Consider the following 5,323-nt stretch of genomic DNA (forward strand, 5'->3'; position numbering starts at 1 on the left):
TAAAATAACACTGAGTTGGTTTCCTCTGTAATCTATGGTATTTCATTTTATACTCTAAATATGTTCTTTGGAAAAAGGTTATGCCTTCCTCCAGGGCATTTTCCCAACTCATAGAGGCAAGAACCCTTGCCTCTATGTCTCCCGTGTTGGCAGATAGGTTCTTTACCACTGGGAAGCTGGGATCAGTAGGCATTGCCACTGCCAAAGAGGCCTGTGGCACAAAAGGCATGGAGGAACCTCTGATGAACAGCTTTGCGGGCCAGTGTTGAGAGTGAAATTCGGCTTTTTTGTTGAGAGTGAAGTAGGGAGCTGTGAGGGAATTTTGAACAGAGACTTGACATGATTTTCTTTGTGTCTAGAAAAGCCCACTCTGGCTGCTGTGTTTAATTAGGGACTGGGGGCACGGAAGGAGGGTGTGGGCCCCAGCAGACCCAGGTTACAGTTATCAGATTATTATGTTATCATAACATAATATGCAATGCAGGAGACCCCAGTTTGATTCCTATGTAATATGCAATGCAGGAGACCCCGGTTTGATTCCTGGGTCAGGAAGATCCCCTAGAGAAGGGATAGGCTACCCACTCCAGTATTCGTGGGCTTCCCTTGTGGCTCAGCTGGTAAAGAATCTGCCTGCAAAGCGGGAAACCTGCATTCGATCCCTGGGTTGGGAAGATCTCCTGGAGAAGGGAAAGGCTACTCACTCTAGTATCCTGGCCTGGAGAATTCCATGGACTGTATATTCCATGGGGTTGCAAAGAGTCGGACACGGCTGAGTAACTTTCAGTTTCACCTTCATGGTGATCCAGGCAAGAGATTGTACTTGCTTAGGGCACAGGCGCATGGACTATGGTGGTAGAAAAGGAGGCAGTAAAAAATAATCAGATTTTGAATTTGTTTTGAAGGCAGAACCATTGGCATTTCTTTCTTTTTTTTCTTTTATATATTTTGACTTTACAGTATTGTATTGGTTTTGCCATATATCAACATGAATCCGTCACAGGTATTCACGTGTTCCCCATCCTGAACCCTCCTCCCTCCTCCCTCCTCCCTCCCCATACCATCCCTCTGGGTCGTCCCAGTGCACCAGCCCCAAGCATCCAGTATCGTGCATCGAACCTGGACTGGTGACTCATTTCATATATGATATTATACATGTTTCAGTGCCATTCTCCCAAATCATCCCACCCTCTCCCTCTCCCACAGAGTCCAAAAGACTGTTCTGTACATCTGTGTCTCTTTTGCTGTCTCGCATACAGGGTTATCGTTACCATCTTTCTAAATTCCATATATATGCGTTAGTATACTGTATTGGTGTTTTTCTTTCTGGCTTACTTCACTCTGTATAATAGGCTCCAGTTTCATCCACCTCATTAGAACTGATTCAAATGTATTCTTTTTAATGGCTGAGTAATACTCCATTGTGTATATGTACCACAGCTTTCTTATCCATTCATCTGCTGATGCACATCTAGGTTGCTTCCATGTCCTGGCTATTATAAACAGTGCTGCGATGAACATTGGGGTACACGTGTCTCTTTCCCTTCTGGTTTCCTCAGTGTGTATGCCCAGCAATGGGATTGCTGCGTCATAAGGCAGTTCTATTTCCAGTTTTTTAAGGAATCTCCACACTGTTCTCCACAGTGGCTGTATTTCTTGATTGGAGGTAGGGGAGAGCAGTCAGGGATGACCACAGAGTTTTTGACTTGAGCCGTGGAAGGATAGAACTGCCATTGACAGGAGGGGAAGACTGTTGGTGGTAGGGGAAGGATGAAGCATTATTTCTGAGATGTGAAACTCCAGGTGTCAATTTGACATGCACGAGGAAGTGCTAGCAGGCATTTGGATACTATGTGAGTGTGAAGTTGGGGTGAGGAGGGCTTCTGAGCTGCAGATGTGTATTGGGGAGTCATTTGCACATCTAAAAGTTGATATTTAAAACTCAGATTGCTGAGATGCTGAGTGGAGATAGAAGAGGGAAACCAGGAGGGCATGACCCTAGGGACCGCCAGTAGCAAGAGATTGAGGTGAAGAGGAAGAATCAACAAAGTAAACCGAGGATGAGTGTCCAGTGAGGTAGCCAGAAAACCAAGAAGTCGTGGAATTCTGAATGCTGAGTCCAAAAGGAGTATGAAGGATTGGGGGAAGTGTGCCAAATGTTAGAGCAGAAAAAAATAAGGATCGAGAATTGACCATTGAATTTAGAAGCGTAGAAGATCCTGGTGGAGGGGGCTTGGGCAGAAGCCTCATTCTGAGTGGCTTTAAGAGAATGACAATCAGAGACAGTATGTGGGAAAATTTTTGAGAAGTTTTGCAAAAGGAACTAAATTGGGGTAGTAGCTGGTGGGGCATGTGGGGCCAAAAGAAAGGTTTCATTTTGTTCTAATTAAGATGGGAGATGTAATAGTTCTTTTGTATGCCAGAGAGAAGGTTCTAGCAGAAAGGGGAAATTTGACGTAGGAAGAAGGCAGTCTTCCTGGAATGGTATCATTGAGAAAACTGATTTGGATAGAGATCTTAGGTACTAGCAGAGGGGTTGGCTTTGATAAGAGTATGAAAAGTCATCTCTAGTAACCGATCCCAAGAGCAGAGAATATGGGTATCAGTGCCCTTAGAACGATGTGGAGGTTCTTCCAGCAGCTTTAGTTTTGTCAGTGAAGTAGGAAGCAAAGTTATCAGTTTGGAATGAAAATGAAATTATTGAAAAAATTATTTTTTAATAATAGTAATAACAGCTGAAAATATGTATTATACACCTATGCACCAAACAGTGCTATAAGTGCTGTACAAATATTAACTCATCTCTTTAGCAACTTTGTAAAGTAGGAATCATCATTATCCGTATTTAAGGATGAGAAAACAGGCACAGAAGGTGAAATAACTTGACCCAGATGCTACTACTTGTGAGTGCCCAAGCTAGGATGCAAACTAGATATCCTAAGTCCAGAGTCTGCTCTCCGTATCTATAGCGAAACTGACCTTCTCAAAGATAGTACCCACTTTACTATCTTAACCAGTGACCCTCAGTGTCCTACAAAATGAAATACTAGAATGTCACCATCTTAGGATGAGAGAAAGTGAGGCACACGCCCGATTCACAGAAAACAGTCAATAAATGTTCTAACAGCAGTTCATTTTTGTTGATAAAGGTGTTAATGGTTTATGATTCTGTTGATTGCTTTTTAGACAACATTAGGTTTCATGGTTTAAAAATGGTTTCCAACTGGAGGAACAAAAATGGTATCCTATGCTTTATTAATATTTATTTGATTACCAGCAAGGTTGAGTGTTTGCTCCTACGTTTAGAGGACATGGAAACAGTGACTCTGACTTTGTATTTCTGCGACATCTGTTGCCACAGTAACTAAGGCAGTGAACTGGAGAGGGAGTGTGTGAATCCACGAGCCTGGCTGCCAGCTTGCTGCTTGAGTGAGCCAAAGGGGCTGGATGAGCTGGAAGCTGTAGAAATCTGATGGCTGATGCATCTTGGTACTTATTCAGCTGTGGCTTCTCTATTAGGAGCAGCTGGGAATGTGGCTCCTGGAGTCGCCCTTACAAAATGAAGCACATGATAACAATTGGAGGAGGAAAAGTAAATATTACTAAAGATGAATGGGTATAGTAATGGCCAAGTGGGAAAAAACCTGTGGACGTGTGGGGATGAGTTCGTGCTGACTAGTTGGTACCATGAGGGGTGAGTTTCAGGAAACCACTAATTGGGGTGGATCCTCCGCAGGGGACTGGGCCTGAGTCAGATCTGTTATGTGGGATGAGTCCTCCGAGAAAGTCTGTGTCTGCTGGCTGAGTCAGCAGCAGACCCTTCAGAATGCTGGCTCCTTCTGGTGGTGAGTGGAAAGCTTGGGTTGGTGTTACCATGATTGATTTTTGTTCTCATCAGTGGATACTTATAGAGCTGGACTAGTATACAGAGTATAGCCAGGCTTCCTGGGTTCAGATCCTGGCTACTGATTATTATTATCCCTGTGAATGTGGGCAAGGACTTCACCTCTCTGGCTTTCAGTTTATCTCTAAAATGGGGGTGTGCTTGTGTGCGTGCTAATTGGCTTCAGTCTTGTCTGACTCTTTGCAACCCTATGGACTGTATCCTGCTAGGCTCCTCTTTCCATGGGATTCTCCAGGCAAGAGTACTGGAGTGGGTTGCCATGCCCTCCTCCAGGGCATCTTCCCAACCCAGGGATCGAACTCACATCCCTTACACACCTGCATTGGCAGACAGGTTCTTTACCATTAGCGCTACCTGGGAAGCCCCAATATGGAGGAAGTAATAATACAGCTTACATAAAACACATACAACTTTATGAGAATTGAGTTAAAATATATCATCAAATGTCTGATGTACATTATCTGCATCTAAAATGACAATTTTATAATTGGCATTGTACAATCAAGATTGGCAGCATTTTTTTTTTCTTTCTTCAGTTCAGTTCAGTTCAGTCACTCAGTCGCGCCTAACTCTTTGCGACCCCATGAATTGCAGCACGCCAGGCCTCCCTGTCCATCACCAACTCCCGGAGTTCACTCAGACTCACGTCCATCGAGTCGGTGATGCCATCCAGCCATCTCATCCTCTGTCGTCCCCTTCTCCTCCTGCCCCCAATCCCTCCCAGCATCAGAGTCTTTTCCAATGAGTCAACTCTTCGCATGAGGGGGCTAAAGTATTGGAGTTTCAGCTTCAGCATCAGTCCTTCCAATGAACACCCAGGACTGATCTCCTTTAGGATGGACTGGTTGGATCTCCTTGCAGTCCAAGGGACTGTCAAGAGTCTTCTCCAACACCACAGTTCAAAAGCATCAAGTCTGGCACTCAGCTTTCTTCAAGTCCAACTCTCAGATCCATACATGACCACTGGAAAAACCATAGCCTTCACTAGATGGACCTTTGTTGGCAAAGTAATGTCTCTGCTTTTGAGTATGCTATCTAGGTTGGTCATAACTTTCCTTCCAAGGAGTAAGTGTCTTTTAATTTCATGGCTGCAGTCACCATCTGCAGTGATTTTGGAGCCCCCCAAAATAAAGTCAGCCACTGTTTCCACTGTTTTCCCATTTATTTCCCATAAAGTGATGGGACCGGATGCCATGATCTTCATTTTCTGAATGTTGAGCTTTAAGCCAAGTTTTTCACTCTCCTCTTTCACTTTCATCAAGAGGCATTTTAGTTCCTCTTCACTTTATGCCATAAGGGTGGTGTCATCTGCATATCTGAGGTTATTGATATTTCTCCCGGCAATCTTGATTCAAGCTTGTGCTTCTTCCAGCCCAGTGTTTCTCATGATGTACTCTGCATAGAAATTAAATAAGCAGGGTG

At 44.0% G+C, this 5,323-nt stretch overlaps 1 protein-coding gene across 1 annotated transcript in view; it reads left to right on the forward strand.

Moving 5' to 3' along the window:
- FMN1 (formin 1) overlaps positions 1 to 5,323 on the forward strand; it is a 340,200-nt gene that overhangs the window by 29,904 nt on the left and 304,973 nt on the right. The window lies entirely within an intron of this gene.

The sequence above is a fragment of the Bison bison genome, unplaced genomic scaffold (assembly GCF_000754665.1).
Source record: "Bison bison bison isolate TAMUID 2011002044 unplaced genomic scaffold, Bison_UMD1.0 scf7180017864197, whole genome shotgun sequence".
NCBI classification, from domain to species: domain Eukaryota; kingdom Metazoa; phylum Chordata; class Mammalia; order Artiodactyla; family Bovidae; genus Bison; species Bison bison.